Source organism: Monodelphis domestica, chromosome 5 (assembly GCF_027887165.1).
Source record: "Monodelphis domestica isolate mMonDom1 chromosome 5, mMonDom1.pri, whole genome shotgun sequence".
Taxonomy (NCBI): Eukaryota; Metazoa; Chordata; class Mammalia; order Didelphimorphia; family Didelphidae; genus Monodelphis; species Monodelphis domestica.
In genome coordinates this window covers 288,720,064-288,746,854 of record NC_077231.1, presented here as the reverse complement: position 1 = coordinate 288,746,854, position 26,791 = coordinate 288,720,064, and positions in this window count along the sequence as shown.

Genomic DNA, 26,791 nt, shown 5'->3' with positions numbered 1-26,791 from the left:
AGTGGAGCCAGTTCCTTCTTGGGTCCTTATGGAGTGTTGCCTAGCTGTAGCCACAGTGGCTAAATAATTGTTTAGAAAGAACTCTTCATGGAGCAGCTAGGTGGTTCAATGGCTAGAGAGAGCAAGGTCTAGAGATGGGTAGTCCTGGGTTCAAATCTGACCTCAGATACTTCCTAGCTAGATCCTAGCCTAGGATCAAGTCACTTAAGTCCTTACTGCTCTTCTGCCTGGGAGCCTCCTTATTCACATCTTTTTAATGGCTTGGTATGGAGTGGTTCAATCCTTGAATGAATGACAAGTTTGGAGAAGGAGTATAGGACATTAAGAGAAATAGAGATACTTAAGAGTAGTGGTGACAAATTGAGGACTTCCGGTTAAGATGGCGGCTTAGAGAAAGCTAAAGCTCAGATCTCCGGAAAACCCTTCCCGACCGATCTCAAACGATAAGCTCCTAAGGCGCCGAAATTCAAAACGTTCAACAGCACAGACCCTGCGAACCCTCCTCCTGGACCTGGACCCGGTTCAAAAGGTACGGCTCCCCTCAAAAGCCAGAACCCGAGATCACTCGGACCTCAGGGGTAGGAGCTCAGAGTCCAAGGCTCCTGGAAGCCGCAGCCCGGCCGGGCTCAGAGAGCAGGATCCTCCTCGGAACAACAACCCTCAGGGCTTTCTACCCGAGTCCCAGTGAAAGTTACTGCCTGGGGCTTCCTCTGCAGAGAGCGGGTAGAAACAACAGCAACCCTCAGGGCGGGCAAGACAGCCTCACGGATCCTGCTATCCAAGTCTCAGTGAAAGTCCTTGCCCTCAGAGCTTGGGGAAGCTGAAGCCCATCCCCCCGCAGGCCGATGAAACAGCCTCACGGCCAGCGATTCTGAAGGCAACTTCCGGAAAGCAACGTGGTCCGACCCTTCCATTCCAGTTCCAGTGAGGCATATTCAGTTTAACCCAGGGAAAGCTCATAGAAGGGACAATCTGCCCCGGACTAAAGCATCTGATCACCAGTCAGAGATAAGAAAAGGTAATCCTCCACATTCAGAGATGGCAGCAAACTCCACAGAAGCACAGAAGCCCCAAAATACCAAGAAAAATAAGAAGAAAGGGGCGACTTTGGACACATTCTATGGAGCCAAAATACAAAATACAGAGCAGATAGAAGAAGATATACAAGAAAATTCTCCAAAATCTTCCAAAGGAAATAGAAACTCTCCACAAACCCATGAAGAATTTGAATCAGAATTGACCAAAAAGATGGAAGCCCTCTGGGAGGAAAAGTGGGAAATTATGCAAAAGAAATTCATGCATCTACAAAACCAGTTTGACCAAACTGTAAAAGAAAACCAGGCTTTAAAGCAAGAACTAATAAAGCAAAGCCAAAACACCAAGAAATTAGAAGAGAACATAAAATATCTCACCGACAAGGTGATAGATCTGGAAAATAGAGGGAGAAGAGAAAATTTAAGAATAATTGGACTCCCAGAAAAGCCAGAAATAAACACCAAACTGGACATGGTGATACAAGATATAATCAAAGAAAATTGCCCAGAGATTCTAGAACAAGGGGGCAATACAGCCACTGACAGAGCTCACAGAACACCTTCTACACTAAACCCCCAAAAGACAACTCCCAGGAATGTAATTGCCAAATTCCAAAGCTATCAAACAAAAGAAAAAATCCTACAGGAAGCCAGAAAAAGACAATTTAGATATAAAGGAATGCCAATCAGGGTCACACAAGACCTTGCAAGTTCTACGCTGAATGATCGTAAGGCATGGAACATGATCTTCAGAAAGGCAAGAGAGCTGGGTCTCCAACCAAGAATCAGCTACCCAGCAAAACTGACTATATACTTCCAAGGGAAAGTATGGGCATTCAACAAAATAGAAGACTTCCAACTTTTTGCAAAGAAAAGACCAGAGCTCTGTGGAAAGTTTGATACCGAAAATCAAAGAGCAAGGAATACCTGAAAAGGTAAATATTAAGGAAAGGGGAAAAATGTTATCTTCTTCTTTTACTCAAACTCTCTTCTATAAGGACTACATTTATATCAACCCATGTATACTAACATGTGGGGAAAATGTAATGTATAAATAGGGGGTAAAGAAAGACCAAATAGAATAATGGTTCTCACACAAAGATTCACCTGGGAAGGGGAGGGGAAGAAAACTCCTAAAAGAAGGAGAGGAAGAGAGGGGGGGGGGGGTTTACTTAAACCTCAATCTCAGGGAAATCAACTCTGAGAGGGAAAAACATCCAGATCCATTGGGATCTTGAATTCTATCTTACCCAACAAGGGTAAGGAGAAGGGAAAACCAGGGGGGGGAGGGGGAGAGGGAGAACAAAAAGGGAGGGAAAGAGAGGGGGGAGGGGGAGGGAAGAAAAAGGGAGGGACTAAAAAGGGAAACATCAAGGGAGGGGACAAGGGGGACTGATTCAAAGTAAATCACTGGACTAAAAGGTAGAGCCGAAGAAGAAAAGGTTAGAATTAGGGAAGGCAATCAAAATGCCAGGGAGTCCACAAATGACAATCATAACTTTGAACGTGAATGGGATGAACTCACCCATAAAACGTAGACGAATAGCAGAATGGATTAGAATCCAAAACCCTACCATATGTTGTCTTCAAGAAACACACATGAGGCGGGTTGACACCCACAAGGTCAGAATTAAAGGATGGAGTAAGACCTTCTGGGCCTCAACTGATAGAAAGAAGGCAGGAGTGGTAATCATGATATCTGATAAAGCCAATGCAAAAATAGACCTGATCAAAAGGGATAGGGAAGGTAATTATATTTTGTTAAAAGGTACTATAGACAACGAGGAAATATCATTAATCAACATGTATGCACCAAATAATATAGCACCCAAATTTCTAATGGAGAAACTAGGAGAATTGAAGGAAGAAATAGACAATAAAACCATACTAGTGGGAGACTTAAACCAACCATTATCAAATTTAGATAAATCAAATCAAAAAATAAATAAGAAAGAGGTAAAAGAAGTGAATGAAATCTTAGAAAAATTAGAATTAATAGACATATGGAGAAAAATAAATAGGGATAAAAAGGAATACACCTTCTTCTCAGCACCACATGGCACATTCACAAAAATTGACCATACATTAGGTCACAGAAACATAGCACACAAATGCAAAAAAGCAGAAATAATGAATGCAGCCTTCTCAGATCACAAGGCAATAAAAAGAATGATTAGTAATGGTACATGGAAAACCAAATCTAAAACCAATTGGAAATTAAACAATATGATACTCCAAAACCGTTTAGTTAAAGAAGAAATCATAGAAACAATTAATAATTTCATCAAGGAAAATGACAATGGCGAAACATCCTTTCAAACCTTTTGGGATGCAGCCAAAGCGGTAATCAGAGGCAAATTCATATCCCTGAAAGCTTATATTAACAAACAAGGGAGAGCAGAGATCAATCAATTGGAAATGCAATTGAAAAAACTCGAAAGCGATCAAATTAAAAACCCCCAGCAGAAAACCAAATTAGAAATCCTAAAAATTAAGGGAGAAATTAATAAAATCGAAAGTGATAGAACTATTGATTTAATAAATAAGACAAGAAGCTGGTACTTTGAAAAAACAAACAAAATAGACAAAGTACTGGTCAATCTAATTAAAAAAAGGAAGGAAGAAAAGCAAATTCACAGCATTAAAGATGAAAAGGGGGACAGCACCTCCAATGAGGAGGAAATTAAGGCAATCATTAGAAATTACTTTGCCCAATTATATGGCAATAAATACACCAATTTAGGAGAAATGGATGAATATATACAAAAATACAAACTGCCTAGACTAACAGAAGAGGAAATAGAATTCTTAAATAATCCCATATCAGAAATTGAAATCCATCAAGCCATCAAAGAACTTCCTAAGAAAAAATCCCCAGGGCCTGATGGATTCACCTGTGAATTCTATCAAACATTCAGAGAACAGTTAATCCCAATACTATACAAACTATTTGACATAATAAGCAAAGAGGGAGTTCTACCAAACTCCTTTTACGACACAAACATGGTACTGATTCCAAAACCAGGCAGGTCAAAAACAGAGAAAGAAAACTATAGGCCAATCTCCCTAATGAATATAGATGCAAAAATCTTAAATAGGATACTAGCAAAAAGACTCCAGCAAGTGATCAGAAGGATCATTCACCATGATCAAGTAGGATTCATACCAGGGATGCAGGGCTGGTTCAACATTAGGAAAACCATCCACATAATTGACCACATCAACAAGCAAACTAGCAAGAACCACATGATTATCTCAATAGATGCAGAAAAAGCCTTTGATAAAATACAACACCCATTCCTATTAAAAACACTAGAAAGCATAGGAATAGAAGGGTCATTCCTAAAAATAATAAACAGTATATATCTAAAACCAACAGCTAATATCATCTGCAATGGGGATAAACTAGATGCATTCCCAATAAGATCAGGAGTGAAACAAGGATGCCCATTATCACCTCTACTATTTGACATTGTACTAGAAACACTAGCAGTAGCAATTAGAGAAGATAAAGGAATTGAAGGCATCAAAATAGGCAAGGAGGAGACCAAGTTATCACTCTTTGCGGATGACATGATGGTCTACTTAAAGAATCCTAGAGATTCAACCAAAAAGCTAATTGAAATAATCAACAACTTTAGCAAAGTTGCAGGATACAAAATAAACCCACATAAATCATCAGCTTTTCTATTTATCTCCAACACAGCTCAGCAGCAAGAACTAGAAAGAGAAATCCCATTCAAAATCACCTTAGACAAAATAAAATACCTAGGAATCTATCTCCCAAGACAAACACAGGAACTATATGAACACAACTACAAAACACTCGCCACACAACTAAAACTAGACTTGAACAAATGGAAAAACATTAACTGCTCATGGATAGGATGAGCCAATATAATAAAAATGACCATCCTACCCAAACTTATTTATCTATTTAGTGCCATACCCATTGAACTACCAAAATACTTCTTCACTGATTTAGAAAAAACCATAACAAAGTTCATTTGGAAGAACAAAAGATCAAGGATATCCAGGGAAATAATGAAAAAAAACACATATGATGGGGGCCTTGCAGTCCCTGACCTTAAACTATATTACAAAGCAGCAGTCATCAAAACAATTTGGTACTGGCTAAGAAACAGAAAGGAAGATCAGTGGAATAGACTGGGGGAAAGCGACCTCAGCAAGACAGTATACGATAAACCCAAAGATCCCAGCTTTTGGGACAAAAATCCACTATTCGATAAAAACTGCTGGGAAAATTGGAAGACAGTGTGGGAGAGACTAGGAATAGATCAACACCTCACACCCTACACCAAGATAAATTCAAAATGGGTGAGTGACTTAAACATAAAGAAGGAAACCATAAGTAAATTGGGTAAACACAGAATAGTATACATGTCAGACCTTTGGGAGGGGAAAGGCTTTAAAACCAAGCAAGATATAGAAAGAATCACAAAATGTAAAATAAATAATTTTGACTATATCAAACTAAAAAGCTTTTGTACAAACAAAACCAATATAACTAAAATCAGAAGGAAAACAACAAATTGGGAAAAAATCTTCATAGAAACCTCTGACAAAGGTTTAATTACTCATATTTATAATGAGCTAAATCAATTGTACAAAAAATCAAGCCATTCTCCAATTGATAAATGGGCAAGGGAAATGGATAGGCAGTTCTCAGATAAAGAAATCAAAACTATTAACAAGCACATGAAGAAGTGCTCTACATCTCTTATAATCAGAGAGATGCAAATCAAAACAACTCTGAGGTATCACCTCACACCTAGCAGATTGGCTAACATTACAGCAAAGGAAAGTAATGAATGCTGGAGGGGATGTGGCAAAGTAGGGACATTAATTCATTGCTGGTGGAGTTGTGAATTGATCCAACCATTCTGGAGGGCAATTTGGAACTATGCCCAAAGGGCGACAAAAGAATATCTACCCTTTGACCCAGCCATAGCACTGCTGGGTCTGTACCCCAAAGAGACAATGGACACAAAGACTTGTACAAAAATATTCATAGCTGCGCTCTTTGTGGTGGCCCAAAACTGGAAAACGAGGGGATGCCCATCAATTGGGGAATGGCTGAACAAACTGTGGTATATGTTGGTGATGGAGTACTATTGTGCTAAAAGGAATAATAAAGTGGAGAAGTTCCATGGAGACTGGAACAACCTCCAGGAAGTTATGCAGAGCGAGAGGAGCAGAACCAGGAGAACATTGTACACAGAGACTAATACACTGTGGTATAATCGAACGTAATGGACTTCTCCATTAGTGGCGGTGTAATGTCCCTGAACAACTTTCAGGGATCCAGGAGAAAAAAACACCATTCATAAGCAAAGGATAAACTATGGGAGTGGAAACACCGAGAAAAAGCAACTGCCTGAATACAGAGGTTGAGGGGACATGACAGGATAGACTCTAAATGAATACTCTAATGCAAATACTATCAACAAAGCAATGGGTTCAAATCAAGAAAACATCTAATGCCCAGTGGACTTATGCGTCGGCTATGGGGGGTGGGGGGGAGGAAAAGAAAATGATCTATGTCTTTAACGAATAATGCTTGGAAATGATCAAATAAAATATATTTTAAAAAAAAAAGCTAAAAAAAAAAAAGAGTAGTGGTGACTTCCATGAAGGTATTCCACCATGAGAAGCTAAGTAGACTTAGAGTCATCAAAACCTAGATTCCAATCTGATACATACTAGTTGTGTAATCCCTTGCCAACCACTCTAGTATTTTTGCCAAGAAAACCTCAAAATGGGTAAATAAGAGTCAGACATTGAGGGGCAGCTGGGTGGCTCAGTGGACTGAGAATTGAGTCCAGAGATAGAAAGTCCTGAGTTCAAATCTGGCCTCAAACACTTTGTAGTTGGGTGACCCTGGGCAAGTCACTTAACCCCCATTGCCTAGCCCTAATTGCCCTTCTGCTTTTGAACCAATATACAAGTATTGATTCCAAGGCAGAAGGTAAAGTTAAAAAAAAATGCATCAACTGATGTAGAGTTAAGCAAGCAGAACCAAAAGCATTTTTACTATACTATCAATATGATAAAAATGAATGCTTTTGAGGACATTTATGAAGCAAAAAAGAATGGAGTTGGCAGGACCAGGAGACCAACTTGTACAATAATCACAACATTATAAAGACAAACAAGTCAGGCAGCCATCATGAATACGATGGCCACCCATGATTCCAAAGGACGATGAATGATGAACCTGGCAGAGAGGTGACAGGTTTAGGGAGGAGAAAGGGGTATCTATTTTGTGTAGAGTCAATGAAGAACTTGTTTTGTTTGACTGTGTGTATCTGTTACCAAGAATTTGGTTTTCCTTATTTTTTTCTGGTTGGAGGAATGGAGAGAAAATAGATTTCTTCTGTTCTTTAGGGGAAAACCACTTAAAAACTAGAGAGGAGAGGGTGCTATAGATGTGGAATGTTGCATGCAGGCATTTCTGGATGAAGTCACTGATCATTAGTTTTGCTTGACTATTTTACTTGGTTACAAGAGCTTTCATGGGATGGGTGTGATCTAGAAATGTTCGTAATGTAAAAACAAAAGATGTCAATAAAACACTTGGGATTTTTTATAAGCCCATTCATTCCCGCTTGATGACAGCAGGATCTCGGGACCCAAATGCCATGGAGAGCTCTGGGTGGAAAGGGGCCAGAAATGAAGCATGCCCTGAGAGAGTAACTTTCCAGGATGGCTAGAGCCAAGAATAAGAGCGCTCAACACTGATTGTAGATCGTGATCTCCAGCCTCACTTTCTTATACAAGGCTCTTTCATGTAACCAAAAAAGTCATGAACTGAAATGGGGGGGGGGGGGTAAAAGGGCTAGGAGAGATGGACAAGGCACTAAGGTAGAAATCTCCAGTGTTTCCATGGTTCAAGTCCCCGTGTAACCTCCCAGCAGGCAGGGCCAGGACTAAAGAGCTAATGCAATGATTATGTTGAATGATAGTTGGGCATTCTGGGAGATGTCATCTTCTTTTCCCATCTTAGCCCAGGAAAAGATAAATGAAAACTTGCACGGGATTTTTGACTGGACCATATGAATTCTTGGAACCTCACAAAGTTGGGAAAGGGGGGTGTAATGGGGAGAAGCGCTCATCTCTTGGGCAGCAGAAGCAACAAAGTAGGACAGAGGACAAGAGGAGCAACCCACAGAGGGTGGTGGGACTGGGGGAGGTGTTTGTGGGAATTCCATCTGGAAGCTTCAGCTGCAGGAGGCAAACCCCAGACTTGGTCAATGTTCCCCAGTGCCCTCTCCCAAGCCCACTTTCCCTCCTCACTTCCTATATTCCCAGGGCTTAAAAACCCCACTGCATGTCCAATAGCCTATCCACATTCAAGTAGCTGGGAAGCCTGAGACTCTTTTAAAAAAGAAATTAATTTGTTCCCCTTGTTTATAGGCATGCCCTTACTTGGGATCTGAGTAGACAAGGGATGACCCTGAGGGATTTTTTTAAATTTAGCAAAGTAGGGTAGAATTCTTGTTCTGGTTTGAAGGGAAGGAATAAAAAGATATCCCCCTCTCCTTCCCTTTCCCCTTCCTTGCTCCCTCTGTCAAGGAGCTACAGTTTGATTTGCCAGTCACAATTGGCAAGTCTCTCAACCAAGAGAACCTTAAATTTTGACATGGGGGCACTCTTACATTTTCCCTAGAAGAATAAAGTGCTCGAAAGCTGGGAGGGACAAAAAAAGAAAATGACAAATGTTGGAAGGGCTGCTATGGGGGGTGGGGGGGGGGAAATACACTATTGCCCTTTTGGATGGATTTAGGATTTCAAAAAGCTCTCCTGGAAAACAATTTGGAACTAACCCTACAAAAGCGATTCCATCACAAATGAGCTTTGGCCCAGCAATACTTCTACTCAGTCTATACCCACAATGAGATCAAAGAAAGAAGGAAAGGATCCATATGTAGAAAAACGTTTCTAGCAGTTCCTCTTGCTGTCTCAAAGAACTGGGAACCAAGGGAATGCCATATGATGGCGAGTGAATGTGATGGAATACTACTGTGCTGGGGGAAAATGTCGAAGGAGCTGGTTCTGTAGAAATCTGGGAAGACTTCTACAAAGTGATGCAGAGTTGGAAGGGAGCAGAGCCAGAAGAACCATTTTTGCTTTAACAACACTGCCAAAGTGACCAACTTTAAAGGACTTAAGAAGTCAGGGAAACCCACTGACCAACCAATGGCAATTCCAAAGGCCTGATGGTGAAGAATTTCAGGATGCAGAAGAAGATGCACATTTTTTTGCCTGTGGCAGTTGTGAGAAGGTTTTGATTTACTATGCATATTTGTTACCAGAGTTTGTTTTCCATTTTCTCCCAGTGGAGGGAAAGAAAATACATGCTTGTTTATTGGGGGGAAAAATGACTTGAAACATAATAAAAGGAGAGGGTTTGAGAAGCAAATTGTCAGCCAGTCTACATCATCCTTCATGATGATGCTCCAGCATCCTCCCTGTAGACACATCACAATCAGTATTCCAATGGGTCCATGGTCTCCTTGGCATGGGGACTCACTTCAACACTGCAGACTGCAATCTATCCTGCTTTTTTCCAGGTCTCTCTATCTCTGACAGCTCCCTTCTATGTGATCCTGGTCCATGTTAGATTAATCTGCCACAGAGTCCCCCTGACATGCTAGATGCCTTCTTTCCTTTCAGTCAGTCAGTTAATAAGCATTTATTTAAAACATCTATCCAACTGTGTGACCCTGGACAAGTCACTTAACCCCCATTGTCTAGCTCTCTTCTGCCTTGGAACCAATACACATCAATTCTAGGATAGAAGGTAAGGGTTTTGGGTTTTTTATAAGTACCTACTATGTGCTATGCACTGGTCTGATTCATAGAGATAGGGAAAATAGGTTTTAAAAAAGTCCTGCTTTCAAGGAGATCATATAGTCTGATGGGGGAGACAATACATAAATAACTATGTATAAATAAGCTACATACAGGATAAAATGGATATACTCAACAGGGGCAATGAAGTGCATTAAGAGGGACCAGGAAAAGTCTCTTAGAAAGAGGGCGATCTTAGCTGGAACTTGATGATAGCCAGGAGACAAAGATGGGCTGCGAGGGAATTCCAGCCTTGGGAAACTGAGTCAGGAGAAGGAATCTTGTACTAGGAACAACAAGGAAGTCAGTGTCACAAGATTTAGAGCGTGCAGGCAAGGCGAGCTAGGACACCCATGAAGGTCTTCTGAAGTCCAACAGAAAGTTTTATTTTTGATTCTGGAATTGATAAGGAGTCACAGATTTGACTAAATGAACGTTGCCCGGATAGCAAAGAAGCACATGAGATGGCTTGACTATGGCTTTATCTCTTGTTCTCCCTACTTGACTGGTCAGTTCCCCTTTTTTTCTGGTTGTTATACCTCTGATGACTCTTGTAATTCTTCCTTGTAATTGCACATCTCTAATGTAATCTATCATGCCTATCCTCCCCATGCACTGCCCCACTGCCCTTTGGGTAATCCTCAGTTTCATTTCTTTGAAGACTTCGTTTAGAATGTTGTTCAGTCATTTCAGTCCTGTCTGTTCCCACGTGGGATTTGCTCAGCAAAGATGCTGGAGTGATTGGCCATTTCCTTCTCCAGCTCATTCTTTTATTCATTTTTACATTATTTACATTACAAAAGGAAGGAAATTTGCATGACAAAAATGTTCATTTTCATTCCTTATTTTACAGATGAGGAAACTGAGACCAACAAGGTGATGTGACTTGCTCAAAGCATCTTGAGGCTATTGGAGACCCCTGGAGAGGCTGTGTGACATACTGGAAAGTGTACCAGGCTTAGAGTCAGGAAAAAAATCAGGATTCAAATTGCATCATATAGTTTCAATCTATGGAACCAGGTAAATTGACTGACCTGTCTGAGCCACGGATTTTCACTTGTAAAATGAATATGATGATATTGCCAGGATCATGGGTTTGTGGTGAGGTAATAGATGCATAATTCTTTGGAAACCTTAGATCACTCTATAAGTAAAGAAGTGCCGTTATTGCAATTATGCCTCTGAAAGAGAGTTGACTCTGCCATGGAACTTAAATAAGCTTTGATTAAGTAACCAGGGGGCTCACTGGGCAGAAAGGTGGGGTCTTGGAAATGGAACACATCTTCATGAGTTTGAATCCAGCCTTAGATTAGCTGCATGACCCTGAGCAAGACGCTTAATCCTGTTTGCCTCTGTTTCCCCTTCTGTAAAATAATAAATGAAAATGTACATTTTTGCATGTAACTTTCCTTTCTTTTGTAATGTAAATAATCTAAAAATGAATTAAAAAATGAGCTAGAGAAGAAAATGGCCAACCGTTCTGGTATCTTTGCCAAGAAAACCCCAAATGGGGTCATGATGAGTCAGACACAACTGAAATGACTCACTGACAGCAAAGTATGTGTGCTAGGTGCTGTGAGAAGTACAGAGTTTAGATCAGAACTTATCCTTGCCCTCCTAGAACTTACAATCCAGTAATGGGATATGACAGGCATGCAAATAAAAATAAGGATTGTGGCGACTCCAAGACCATCGTTCTTCAGTGTTCTGAGTACTTCCCCATCCCATATCCAATTGGTGATCAAGTCCTGTTGATTCTATCATTGTAACATCTCTCATGTTCACCCCTTTCTCTCCTCTGACCACCATCACTCTGTGCAGGCACTTATTTTAATAGCTGCTGAAGGATCTTCCTTCCTCAAGTCTCTCCTCACTTCAATCATTCCTCCATTTTGCCACCAAAATAATTTTCCTAAAGTCTCAGTCTGATTCTGTCACCCTTCTGCTCAATAAACTCGAATGGCTCCCTTCACCTCCAGGATGAAATATAAAAGTCCTTTTTGGCATTCGAAGCCCTTCACAACCAGCCCCCTCCTGCCTGTCCAATCTTCTCAGGCCTTATTCTCTTTCGTACACTTGGTGATCCAGTGACACTGGCCTTCTGGCTGTTCTCTGAACATGACTCTCCACCTTCAGATTCTGATGAGCATTTTCATTGGCCATTCTCCATGCCTGGAATGATTCTTCCTCATCTCTGCCTACTGGTTTCATGTCTCAGCTAAAATCCCATTTTTCAACCTCTTGGGACATCTAGATTTTTTTCAGTAGATAAAGATGGGAAGTTCTGGGTTCAAATTCAGACTCCAATACTTCCTAGCTGTGTGACTCTGGGCACCCCCATTGTCTACCATTCCTCTTCCTTGGAACCAATATTAAGGGGAGAAAGTCCCATTTTCTTCAAGAAGATTTTTCCAGGCTTTAATCTTAATGCCTTCCTACTGAGATCATCTCCAATTTATCCTGCATGTATGTTGTTTGTTCATAGCTATTCCATGTTGTCTCCCCCATTAGACTGTGAGCTCCTCAAGAGCAAAGACTTTCTCTGCCTTTCTTTGGATCCTGAATGCTTAGGACAAAGGAGATGCTTAATAAACGCTCCCTCACTGTTGCTCTGGAGAATACAAAAATGTATAAGAAAAGTTCATAACCCAATTGGCATGTTCCAATAAGATTAGTTCACAAGACAGGTACAAACCCATCGTTATGGGAAATCTACATTAAAAATCACGCAACTCATTCCCTCGAAAGGAACTGAGCCCAGAACAAGAAGATTGTTGAATAGAAAAAGAAAAGTTTAATGATTTAAAAAATCTAATCACCACTTCATTATGGAGAGGGTCTATTTAAACACTTATCTAAAGCATAATAAAAACAAATAGTCAAGCAGAAATTTGCCAGCATGGCATTCTGGGTCCAAGGAGAACCGAAGAAATAAATGAATTTTCTTACTAGAAAGCTTTGGCTGCCACAATTTCCCAATTTATTTTTTAAGCTCTGCATTATTTTAAAAAAGTAATTTGAAGGTTGACTTGTTGGGTCATTTTCCTAACTAATCAAGGCAGAATATGTAGAAACAGAAAACTCTAGAAAGAAACATGGCATAATAGAAAAGTCCCTGCCTAGGAGTCAGAGGTCTGGTCCCAGCTCTAGTACTAATTAGCTATGTGACCCTAGATGAGTCACTTCTCCTCAGTGGAGATGTAAAATGAGAACACTGGCCTAGATGGTCCAATTCTAAATTCCCATGATTTTGTAACAAGAGTTGGAAGCAAACACTGCATATGTTTAAGATACCTTATAGATCTTATTTGATATTGAATAATTGGTGAGTCTATACTTTGAAGTGGAGACTATGGAATTTCATGCCTACCATCTCATTTTTTATTCCCACCAATCTTTGTGTAGGATACCTTTTATTATCTATCTTTTACACATGGGGAAACTGAGTCACAGAAATTGTGCTGTTTTGGATTGATTGCTTTTTATTCCATGTTTCACAGTATCTGAACCAATACTAGAAGTCGGGTCTCTTGATTCTTAACCGTCAATTTGAGTGACAGAAGATTTAAAGTAGATACATTTATAATCAAATGCTAACAATCATTCATTTTGTCATAACACTTTAAGGCTTACAAAATGCTTTCCTCAGAACTCTTCCCCATTTAACAGGTGAGGAATAGGAGGGTCATAAGGAACTTGAGCTATAATTGGAAGAACAGTGCACTGATATCGGTAAAGAGATGAGATAGCAAGAGAAAAGGAATAACAAGATAGGGTATGTTTCAATGCCAAATGAATATATGGAGGGTATTGGGCTTGGGGGTATAGGGAGAAAAGTCGCCAATTCTGTCAGACCCATCTTATTTTCAAGTTGATTTTTATGACAACTGGGGACATTATAGGGCCTGAAAGGAATCCTTTTTAGCACAGATCTACCAGTGCCATTTGCAATTTGGCTAAGAGGAATTCACTGGATGATTTAAGGGATATAGTGTCAGGGTTAAGATGAAAGGGTTAGACTAAATACATAAAAATTTGGTCGCCAAAATTATATTACTCAAGTCAGATGACTTTTTTAGCAATTTATTTATAAAATAGAGGGAAAGAAGGAAAGTAAGGAAATAATAGAGAATAGATAATTACTCCAGCCCAGTCCGAACCAGGCAGGGCTTCAGAGGCCCCAGCAAGGGGAGCCCAGAGGTAAATTAAACAAGGGTTCTAGCCATAAGACCTCCTCTAAGACAAGGGGCCTCTCTGGAGACTGGTACCTCCAGAAAAGCTAGGTAAGGGAGTCAGTCTTTTTTCACTCCCCCACAGGGTAGTTCTAAGGGAAAATCAAAGAGCAATCCAAGGTCCAAAGCTCCTTCAAGGTCAAGTTCCAAGGTGAAAGAACTGGTCACAGGAAGTTTCTCCCACTTTTAAAGACCTTCCTTTCATCACTTCCTGTGCCTTCCTTCCACTTTACATGGATCAATTGCAGCTATAGTTTTGCTTAGGATTGCTAGGGGGAAGTCAGTGGGTTTTAATTTGTCACTCTCTGTAGCACGCATGGGTCCCAGACCTCCCCATACTTAAGAATAAGTGGGGTGTATATGCTTCTGGTGATTCAATCTAAAAATGGGCAGGGAAGAGTTAATCCCATCTTCACAGTCATGTGTGTGTGTGTGTGTGTGTGTGTGTGTGTGTGTGTGTGTGTGTGTGTGTGTATAGCAGGTAAAGGGAACTTGCAGGTATTAATCAATAAGTATTTAAACTTAGATGCAGAAGAAAATCATCTTAAAAGATAGAATTGGAACAAATGGGCAGCTCAGTGGATAGAGGACCAGATCTAGAGATGGTGATCCCTTGGTTGGAATCTGGCCTCAGATACTTCCTAGCTGTGTTGTCCTGGACAAGTCATTTATCTCTATTGCCTAGTTCTTACCACTCTTTTGCCTTGGAACCAATTAGCAGCCATTCTAAGACAGAAGGTAAGGGGGAATTTTTGTTTGTTTTTAAGATAGAATTAAAAATGCCTGAGGGTTTCTCTAGGTAACTGGCTAGGTGCAGCTGGCTGGGGGATATTTGACAAAAGAGCTACCAAACAACCATGAACCTATAAACTAAAGATCCAGGGGAAAAAATCAGAATTAGAGTTGAAGACTAGCCAGTGGCTGATGAGAATTATAGCCGCAAAGACGCTACTTTGCTTTTGAGGAAGGAGAAAGCTGACATACATCTATCAAGCTAGATGCCATAGAGAATGGCATTGGGCATTGGAGGAGCAGAGAATAATTATAAAGATATGGAGACAAAACACAAGAAATAAGCCAGCAATAAAAAAAACAACAACTATGTCCTTAGATGTCTCTACAAAAACGCAAAAAATATGGGTAGTGAGTTTGCTAATTAACTTAAGGGTTTATTAAATGGGGGAAGGCACACCCAGGTTTTTGGGTTCTTGACAGAAAAACCCATAAAGGCAGTGAGGAATAAAGCTTCAATCACACTTTAATAATTATTTATTTATTTACTTTTATCAATATTAATTTAATTTAATAAAGCACAGAGAGCACAGGGGCATTGGCATAAAAAGTCCAGAGACAAATAAGGTTGAGGTGGAGAAAAGGCAGATAACGTAGGGATGGGGAGAGGATAGTGAAGAAAGGCTGGCAAGGATGGAGACCAGGATGGGGAGGGAGAGAGGCACAGGGAGCCCCATATTCATGGATCAGAGTTGGGAGCACTCAGGCAGTGTGGATCTAGATAGAGATGGAAGAGCACTCGAGGGACAAGAATTTGTTATTTAGGGATTTCATGGCAGGTCAGACTTGCCACCTTGGGGTTTGTTCATTAGCACATCCACTTCAGCATTTGATGATCTTCTGGTTCTACTGCAGATGTTGGGAGCTTATCTAAGGTTTACAGACCACAGGCAGTCAGCAAGACAAAAGGGCTTACAGCAAGATGGAACAGCTTCCCTTGATTTAGGACCCAGGCTCGGGATGGGATTTTTAGTTAATGTATAATACTGTTTGCAAGTAACTGTTAGGCTCCTTTGATGAATGGGACAGTCTCTAAGTGATTTCTAGGTTTCTTCTGGATACCTTACTTCCTGCTCTTGTAATTTATATAGTGGGAGCTTATAAACTTACTTAAGAGGAAGGTAATGGTCAGGGGAACCAGGGCAAGATACAAAGCAAGAAAGGAAGGTAGCAAGCAAAGCCGGCTGGAAATTCTAACATAGGGAGGCAAATTCTACCTTACAGGTATGATCATATGGAGTAAACTCTGCCCCATCGATATAATCCCACTGCAAATTAGCATTCCATGTAGGAATATGGCTCTGAAAAGTCCCTTATTCAAAAATAGTCAAATAGGGGCAGCTGGGTGGCTCAGTGGATTTAGAGCCAGACCCAGAGACAGAAGGTCCTGGGTTCAAATGTGACCTCAGATATTCCTAGCTGTGTGATCCTGGGCAAGTCACTTGACCCCCATTGCCTAGCCCTTACCACTCTTCTGCCTTAGAACCAATACCCAGTATTGATTCTAAGATGGAAGTTAAGGATTAAAAAAAATAGTCAAATAAATTAAAGTAGGAACAAAGTTACATCAAAGAGTTCTAAAAGATTTCTTTTTATTTATTCAACTACCAAACAACAGTAATCATTTTCATTTGTAATACATCAATATTTAATATAAATATTTGATTTTGCCTTTAATCATAATGCAGGGTAGCTTGGTGGCTCAGTGGATAGAAAGTTAGGTCTGGATACGGTAGATCCCCAGTTCAAATGTGGCTCCAGATTGTTGTGGTGAAAATTTCACCTTTTAAGATTGTTATAATATTGAACAATGGCCGCCAAGGAATTTACTTATGAAATTCCTAAAATGAAACACTCAAGTCAGAATGGAGTTTATAGAGGTTTAGTCACAATGGGAATAGGGAAAGGGAGAGGGAGAGAAGGAGAGAGGAGAAAAGGGAAAGGGGTTACTCAACCTCTGACCAAGGCAGAGTGAGTTTAGGCCCAAAGGGCCAAGGTGGAAGGAATCAGTCCTTGACTCACATGACCGATCTGAAGGGAAGCTGTCTGCGGGCGTCCTCCCTCTCCAAGCTCCTAACACGAACTGGTGTCTAGCCCTCTCTACAGGAAGTCAGCGAATTCCAGAGACTGTTCCCTACCTCACTTCCTGTGCCTCACAAGTGCCAATGGTGGCTCTAGCTTGTCTTAGGACAGCCCAGGTGGGCAGTTAGTTATTTCTGATTTGTCATTGACTAGCACATGCCTGTGTAGTGTGGGTGTGCACAATTTTTGGGTGCTAGATCAAGATGGAGACTTTTAAAATTCACAATCCCCCCTGATGATGATTGGGGGACTAGTCTCCCCAATTGATCACTAAACATAAGCATACTGTACCCCAAAAAATTCTAACTGTAAGTGTATACAAAAATTTTACCCACTAAGAGGAAAACTATAATACTTGTAGATATGGGGAAATAGAGGAGAGAGAAAGACAGCAAACCGATGTTTTGCTGGGTGCATTGACAAAAGCAATTAGGGGGCAGTCCCCTTTGGCATAAGAGTGGACATTCAAAAAATGTTCAATCAACCACACCCCAAGGTTCATTCTGGATCTTCCTGTAGTGAAAAGGTTTAGATATATTTCTGCAAACAGTTCATTCTCTGGATTCAGTTAGTTAGCAAGCTTCTTCTCTGAAGATTTATCTCAAACAAAATTTAAATCTTGGATTTGATGAAATACAATCCCCCCTGAAGAAAGTGTTGAAAAAACACTGAGTCCAGCTGAGGATGCAAGTTTTAGTTGTGGGGGTGTGTGAGTTAATCCAAAAGGAAAACAAAACAAAATGAAAATAAAATAAAAAACAAAATCAAAAGAAGAAAAAGGGAAAAAATTAAGGGAAAAATATAGACCCTTTATATATACATATATTTATATTAAAGAAGAATTCAAAATCAGTATCAAAAAATCAAAAAAATCTATGTATACAAAAATTTGAGAAAGCAAGAATAAAAAAAATTTTTTTCCACAGGCCCCTGTATTAGGGTCCAGTTAAGTAATTTCTAATCCCACAAGTCTGTAGGACAGAATGCAGCAAGTTTCACTTACCCATTTGCAGCCAAGGCCACAGGAAGTTGCCATACTATAGGAGAGAAAAAAGGACCAGATTTTTATTTTATATCTAGGGAAATGTCATTCCCTCGTCTGATTTTACCCTCGTTCTCAGGGATGGAGGGAGCCAAGATGGTAGCCAACCTTAGGTACTTGTCTGTAGGTATTTTCACGAAGAGTGTGGATACAAGGAAGGCCTACATCTTAACGTCTGTCAAGTGTTGCAACCCCGAGTCTCACACTAGGTTCAAGTCCTTAGTATTGGCTTAGAAATGCATCAATCCTACCTGGATTGGTCTTTGATTTTTAGACCTGTGAGCTCTTTTGGCATTATCCAGGTCATCTCTGGGCTCCTTTTTGATCCCGTTCCTAGAATCAGACACAAACATTAATCATAGTCCCACAACAATTATCAATAAATGGCAGTCTAAAGCTGTTTGGGTATGTATTAATAATAATAGCAAGTATATATATTTAAACTAATGTTATTGTAGAATAAAAATTAATATTGATTGTATGTACCTTAAGTATATAGAAATGAGAAAAAGGGGAAAAATAAAATATTGTAAAAAAGAATAATAATAAAATAAGGAAAAGAGAAAAAAGGAAAAAAGAAAAAAAATTTATTTTTCTTTTTACTTGGAATTTTTACACATAAGACTTTGATAGTCTATATTTTCATCCAGAAATTTTTTCTTTTCTTTTTGATTTTTCTGATGTCTTTTTAATATCTCTTGCCAATTGATTCATATACCTCAGCCATGCATCCCTAAGTGATCCCAGTTTTTTAATCACCCTCTTAATGAGGGAACTGTAAAAAAATATTATTATTTAAATTGCAAAGCTTAAATTTCTTTTGAGAAGAATTTTAGGTAAAGAAGATGCTACCTCTCTGAATCCAGAACTGAACTGTTGGAGAAGCCACCATGAAGAAGCCTCCAGACCACAAGCTGCACAAAATTGAACTTTGGGTATGGTTGATTGAACATTTATCTGTATGTAAACTTTTATGCCAAAAGGGACTGCCCCCTAACTGGCTTTCTGTCAATGTGTCCAGTAATTATTGGTTTTGTTCTTTTTTTTTCTTATCCTCAAATTATTGTAATCTTTAAATTGATTATGTGTTTATGATCCTTTGGGGAAGGACTTCTTCCCAGAGGATCAAATGGGAGAATGTAAAAAATAGACTCGAATACAGGACTACAATCCCCACAAGCCTTTGCTCCACTTCCCCAAAATGCTTTGTAATCTCACGGGAATTCTGAGGTGGGCCGAGATCGAGGAAGGATTTAAGCTGGTGGCAAAGGTTTTGGGGCTTCTTTTGGACTTCCATTTTGGAGCAGATGCGTCTCTTCCGTGATGTGAGGTTATCTGGCCTAGGCCAGAGAGGCCTAGGCATGTGTTTTTTCTTATTCTGTATTTTCTTTAATCTTTAACCTTTAATAAACCTCTAAAAAAATATAATACTTCTTGCAGAGAGAAACTAATTTCTACCTGCCTTAGTCTCCCCATATTCCTAAATTTTAACTGTTACAAGATACTTCCTTGTCGGGTCACTCTGGGCAAATTACTTAACTTCAAAGGTCTAGTCTTGATCACTCTTCTGCCTTAGAACCCATACTTAGTCTTGATTCTAGGATAGAAGGTAAGCTTTGTTTGTTTTTTAGTTCTTTTCATCATGCAGGCATGATTCAATGTTCACCAAAATGATAAAAAAAAAAACAACTTTCTCATTGGTTATTCTCCAATCTTAATGTCATAGGATATCATTATAATCAAGATGAATGTTCTTCTAGAACCTGATTTTTTTGTCATTAAAACAGTTGTTTCCTCCAAGATGTATGCAAAAGCCAAAGATATCGTTGGAGCTCATTTGGTTATTTTATTTTTGTTTTATTATCTTGGGATAAAAAATAGTGGGTTTTGTTTGTTTGTTTGTTTTTTATCATTTATGACCTGTTATTTTAGATGTTGTACAGTCCTGGCCCAAGCATCCTGACCTTGTGGACCAGACTGTTCATGGAGTTTTCTTGGCAAAGATCCTGGAGTGGTTTGTCATTTCTTTCCAAAGGATTCATGCAAACAGAGGTTAAGTGACTTGCCCAGGATCATACAATTAATTAGTAAATTTGAGGGTTGGGTTTCGCTCTAGGTCCAGTGCTCTATTCAGTTAGCCATTTAGCTATCTCCTCATTATGACCTAGAATTATGTAACTGAGGATAACACTAAAAGATAACAGATTTCAGGGAGAATGCAACAACCAGCTTGTTTATAGATGACGGAAGTTAAAACTTTCCACTAAAACAGCAGCTTTGTTTTTGAAACCTTTACCTTCAATCTTAAAATTCATACTATGAACCCTACTGGGATCGAATCTAGCCTGAGACACTTCCTGGGGAAGTCACTTAAGTCTAAACCCTCATCATTCTTCTGCCTTGGAACTGAAACTCAGTATTGATATCTAGAAGATAAGGGCTTATATTTGTTAAAAGTTTATTAGGAGCACATTTTTATCCAAATAGTCAGTTGTTAAACATTTACCAGCACAGTCCTGGTTTTGTTTAACTGTTTTTTAAAAGAAAGAACTACTGCGGTGTGAGGGGGAGTGTAATTGCTTAAATGGGAAATTATTGCCATGACAAAATAAATTGTAAAATGTCTAAAATTAAATGTAAAAAATGCAAAGCAAAAAAAAATGAGCATTCATCTATAGGAGGGAGAGAGGAAAGGAGGGAGAGAGAAAGAAAGAAGGAAAGAAGGAAAGAAAGAAAGAAAGAGAGAGAGAGAAGGAGGAAGGGAGGGAGGGAGGGAGGGAGGAAGGAAGGAAAGAAGGAAGGAAGGAAGGAAGGAAGGAAGGAAGGAAGGAAGGAAGGAAGGAAGGAAGGAAGGAAGGAAGGAAGAGAGAGGGAGAGAAAGAAAGAAAGAAAGAAAGAAAGAAAGAAAGAAAGAAAGAAAGAAAGAAAGAAAGAAAGAAAGAAAGAAAGAAAGAAAGAAAGAAAGAAAGAAAGAAAGAAAGGAAGGAAGGAAGGAAGGAAGGAAGGAAGGAAGGAAGGAAGGAAGGAAGGAAGGAAGGAAGGAAGGAAGGAAGGAAGGAAGGAAGGAAGAGAGAGGGAGAGAAAGAAAGAAAGAAAGAAAGAAAGAAAGAAAGAAAGAAAGAAAGAAAGAAAGAAAGAAAGAAAGAAAGAAAGAAAGAAAGAAAGAAAGAAAGAAAGAAAGAAAGAAAGGAAGGAAGGAAGGAAGGAAGGAAGGAAGGAAGGAAGGAAGGAAGGAAGGAAGGAAGGAAGGAAGGAAGGAAGGAAGGAAGGAAGGAAGGAAGGAAGGAAGGAAGGAAGGAAGGAAGGAAGGAAGGAAGGAAGGAAGGAAGGAAGGAAGGAGAAGAGAGGGAGGGAGGGAAGGAGGAAGAGAGGGAGGGAGGGAGGAAGGAAGAGAGTGAGAGAGAGAGGGAGGAAAAGAGGGAGGGAGGAAAGGAGGGAGAAAGTGAGAGAAGAAGGAAGGGAGGAAGGAACATGAGCAGTATTGCATAATGGATAGAATGCTGAACTCAAAGTCTAGAACATCTTTGTTAAAATCCATTCTCTGACACTTCTATTTATTCTATGGTCATGGGTAATTCATTTCCCCTCTCTGAGACTCAGTTTCCTCATCTCAAAATGGGGATAATTATACCTGCAATATCTACCTCACTGAGTTATTCTGAGGCTCAAATGGTATAATGTATATAATGTGCTTTGTTACCCCTACAGTTGTTCACCCTTTATTTTTTAAGAGAACCAACATCACTGGTTATGTCTTGACTTGCTCATGAATTAGGTTTAAGTGAGGCAAAGCTGCACAAAGTCATCAGCCTCAATTTCCCTTCTAGAGTCATCCCAGTCCAGTGGCAGGACAAAAGTCAGGATGATTGACAATGGTCCAAGATGGTGGACAACCGTGGCATCTTCAATGTCTGACCAAGTTCAAAGCATCCCACGACACCACCTTTAGCCACCTTCATGGTTATGGGATCAAATTGTTCTCATCAACCCATTCTGCCAGAAGAAGTCTTCACATGCTTGGGATAGACAATCCCCCCTAACTCACAGATGGATTTGAAGACTGACAGTTATTTTCAGCTGGGTTAACCTGTCTTCTGGGATGGTTTTGCCAGGAACCACAGATGAGAGGGGGGTAAAAGGTGGACACCAAACGTGAGTGAGCAGCCCTGAAAAGCATTAGGCAACCCCCCATACTGGAGGTGCTAGTCTTGCTGGAATACTCTATACCTCCCTATATAAGTGTCAGTTGTTCTTACCGTCATCATTATTATGAGCAGTCTTCATTAAAGATCAAGATTGTTCTTCAAAGATACACAAGGAGAAGCTTGGAAAAGAGCTAAGCCAATTGTGGCCCTTATTGAAGTAGCTCTTCAGATGAAATCCTGAGCTTCAAGAACATGAATGGTTTTTAATTCTAACTTTTCTATTTCATTTCTGGAAAACAGATCTTGTTTAAAATAGCATCAAGGCAGCAAATTCTAGTGGAAAGAGAGCTGGAATCAATGACTCCAAGATGACCAGAATTAAAATCTCTGCTCCAAAGGCAGAAGTATGGTGGTTAGAGGAAACTGTGATAGTTCTCGGCATAGAGTAGATTCAAGCTTCCGGGGAAGAGGATATATAAAAAGATGCATCACTCCTTCTGCATTCACACTGCCCACTCTGACTTCCATTGGCAGGTTGGGTCACTAGAGGGTCTTCCCGTTTCTCTCCTCAGGGATCTAGAGGTTGGGGTTTCTCTAACACTATTGTTCATGAGTCCTCGTCAGGTGTATTCCTTCAAATATCAATTAGCCAATGATTTACTTTCCCAAAGGGATGTATACTGAACAAGGATAAAATGACAAAAATGAGCCCTTTCTGCAAGCTGGAGCCAGCTCCCCCCACTCAACACGCTTGGTCTCTAGGGAAGGTGTGTTCAAACTTCAAGCAAAAACACAGTGAGAAACACATATGTGGCTGGACCATATGTGGCTAAGGGTTATCTCCTGGTCCTGGGAGTCCTTTACTGTCTTTGTGACGTCCCCATCAGTTTCGCCAATGGACAAATTATTCCCTTGTTCAGCTGGGCTGGATGATGCCTTTGCTGCTGGGTGATCCACTTTGGGGCTGAATCAAGCAACCCCTGAGGGGTGACTCCTCACTGGACCTAGCTACAGGGTTGTTGTATTTTTTTACACTGGTTTTTCATTTTATTCTAAATTGTCTTTAATGTAAAAATAAAAGGACATTTTGCTATTATTTTTTCACTTAAATATGATACTCTGTGTACTGTCCACCAGATGAAACAATATTCTTCAAAGCTGCTCTGACTGAAATCTTTTTGCTTCTAAATTAAATTAGTTCATTTTCAAATATCTACCTTCTCTCTCTCCCTGGAGAGAACCTCCCTCCCTCTTTCCTCCTTTCCTTAAGAAAGCAAGAAAAACAAACCCCTGTTACAAACTTAATTAGTCAAGCAAAATAAATTCCCACATTGGCCATGTTCAAATCCCCCCCCCCAAATCCCATATGCCTCATTCTGCACTTGGAGTTTGTTCTCTCTTTTTCAGGAGAGAGCAGCATGTTTCATCATAATAGGATCAATTTTCGGTTGCCAGTCTGACTTCTTTGATGGGTTTGATTGCTCTCCCAGTCTCACCAGCCATCTGGACAATCCCCTCATTCACCTACGACTGAGAAAGAAGAAATACAAAAAAATCAGAGGTGCCAAGCATTCACAGCCACATGGCAAATGGGTGGGAGATAGGATCCTTTGTCCCTCCTTCATCCCTCCACCCCTTTTGTACGTACGTATATACTCAGTTTCAGCTTCCTCAGTTCTACCAGCTCTGAAATAAATTAGAACACTCTGTGTCACCACATATACCAGTGGCTCATAGGCAGAAAAAGGCTCGCCATGCCTTCATATATTCTGGCTTGAGACAAAACAGGAAATATCATGCACATTCTGAATCAGGAAGAGCAAATCCTCATACGTTTTATAGACCAGGTCCTCACTGGCCTCCCATTAGAGAGAAAGAATTTCATGACCAACCCTTGGGGGCACCCAAGTTTGGAAGGGGTGGGGAGCAGAGGGTGGGAGAAATAGAAGTTAATGATGATGGTGGAAAATTCCAAGAAGGAAGTTGAACTAAGGTAGAGAAAGAGGCGACAGTGGTCATCGTCACCTCCACCAGAAGGGCTGGTGAGGGGTCAAGTTGAAGGTAGACTGAGTAAAGGTCACTGTCTTCTCTGAGAAAGCAGCTTCATTGAAGGGATAAAAATGGCAGCCAATTTTAGAGGCTTAAGAAGAGCTGGAAGATAGCCGGTGCCTTTAAGTAACTTAACAATGAAAAAAAGGGAAAGGCAAAGCCGTAGCCAGGAAAAGGGGGACAGCCATGCACCAGAGACCATTAATGCCACCCCCCTAGAATCATTGGCAAACGCACATGTCAGCTTTGGGAGACACTAATCACTTAGAAAAAGAAAGAACCATGAAAAGTGGGTCAGCATCTTGCCCCTGGGAAAGCCAGATTGATGCACTTTCAACCCTTCCTGTAATCCCCAAGCTTGGGGCGCTCACGCCAACTTTGTCAGTTCTGTGTAAGATGGCATTAGCTCGAAGGAATCAGAGAAGTCTATATTTCACTCTTGGCTCTACGTTTCCTTCCTGTCCATTTCCATTAGTGATATCAGTGCACTTCTCGCTCCAGCCCCTTCCAATCAATAAACCTCAGCTGACAACCTGTTCAGCCAGTCTCTGCAAATGTCTAAAAAGCAGGGAAGGTCGGGGAGGAAAGAGTCTGGGTCACTGAATTCATCAGCACTGAAAGTATTCACAGTCATATTGGGCCTCTAAAAGATTTCCCCTTTCAAAAAGGCACCGATTCCCTGCCTAACTACCTCGTAGGAAAGGCACGTCCTATTTATAACGAAATAAGCCGTTCGACACACAGTAGGCACCAAATGTTTATTTAATTATCATCGAGTCATAGTAACTGTCCTTGTGATAGCAAAAAGAGCAGAACCCAAATGGCACCCCATCATTGGAGGGAATTGCTAAAAATGTGATTTGAATAAGTGGCCAGTTATGTGGTTTTTCCTAAAATGTGAGTCTTTGTCCTGTACTGTACTTATGTCCTATGCCAGTGATCCTCCATGTATGGATCCCCAAGACCCTTTCAGGGGGATCAGAGATTTCAAAACTGTTTTCATTAATATGGAAATGGTTTGCGTGATAATACATGTATAACCCAGATTAAATTGCTTGTCCACTCTGGGAGGGAGGAGAGAAGAAGGGAGAGAGACAACATGAAGCATAGAACTATGGAAAACTTATGTGGAAATTTTTATCAAAATAAAATAAACACATGAACTCCTAAAAAAACCCGTTTTTAAAATACTATGGTGTTTTCATTCAGAGGAAAAACTGTGGGAGTAGAAACATAGAAGAAAAACAACTGTTTGATTACATGGGTCGAGGGGATATGGCTGGGGATGTAGACTCTAAATGAGCATCCTAGTGCAAACACCAACAACATGGAAATAGATTTTGATCAAGGACACATGTAATACCCAGTGGAATTGTGCATTGCTTGTGGGAGGGGTTTGGGGAGGGAAGGGAAATAATATAATTCTTGTAATCAAGGAATAATGCTCTAAATTGACTAAATAAATTAATTTAAATTAAAAAATAAAATAAAATAATTTTTTTAAAAAGAAGAGGATAATAATAAAACCTATGTTACAGGGTCCTATGAACATCAAATTAAAAATGCTAAAAAATTACTATGGTGTTTTAATTTCTAATATAAGTATAGTTCAAATAAACAAAAGCTCATTGGAAGGGTCATCAATTATTTTTGAGTGTAAAGGGAGAAGAGGCAGCTAGATAGCACAGGGGAAGTGCATGAGGCCTGGAGTTGGGAAGTCCTGGGTTCGAATTTGACCTCAGATACTTCCTAACTATAATTCTGGACAAGTCTCTTAACCCCAATTGCCTAGTTTTTACCCTTCTTTTATCTTGAAGTCAATGCTTCATATTGACTCCAAGGCATAAAGTAAGGAATTTTTTTTTAAGTATAAAGGGGTTCCTGAGACCAAAACATTTGAGAACCATTGCTCTATGGTATTTGGGTGGATCTACGCAGGACTTAATCACTCCCTACTCAATAAACTTCAGTGTGTCTCTTTCACAATACAGGATCCAACCTCTCCTTGCAGCCTCATTACACATTATTTCTATTCATGTATTCTGTGTTGTTCTTGGGTTCAGTCATGTCCCTATTTGGGATTTTCTTGGCAAAGATTCTCACATGGTTTGCCATTTCCTTCTCCGGCTCATTTTACAGATGAGGAAACTTGTCCAGGGTCACACAGCTACCAAGAGTCTGAGGCTGAATTTGAACTCTGGTCTTCCTGACTCCTACCCCAGCACACTCCACTGTGCCACCTAGCTGCTCCTCTACAGCACAATCAAATTGGTCTTCTTGTTATTCCTCATGCATCCATCCATCACCTATTGATATCAAATTCAATATATACTTTAAAAAAATTTTTAACCTAAAACACTAAAAAAAAAAAAAGCTATAGCTAACACTTCAAAATTTCATAGGCAGTCCTTGTTTTTTCATATGTAGTCTTCATATTTTGAAATATTCATGGTTGGTTGATGTTTTTTAATTTATAATAAAAAATAAAAATGTATGAAATCATGTGCTCTGATCCTCTTTTTGAAGTATCGCTTTCTTCCA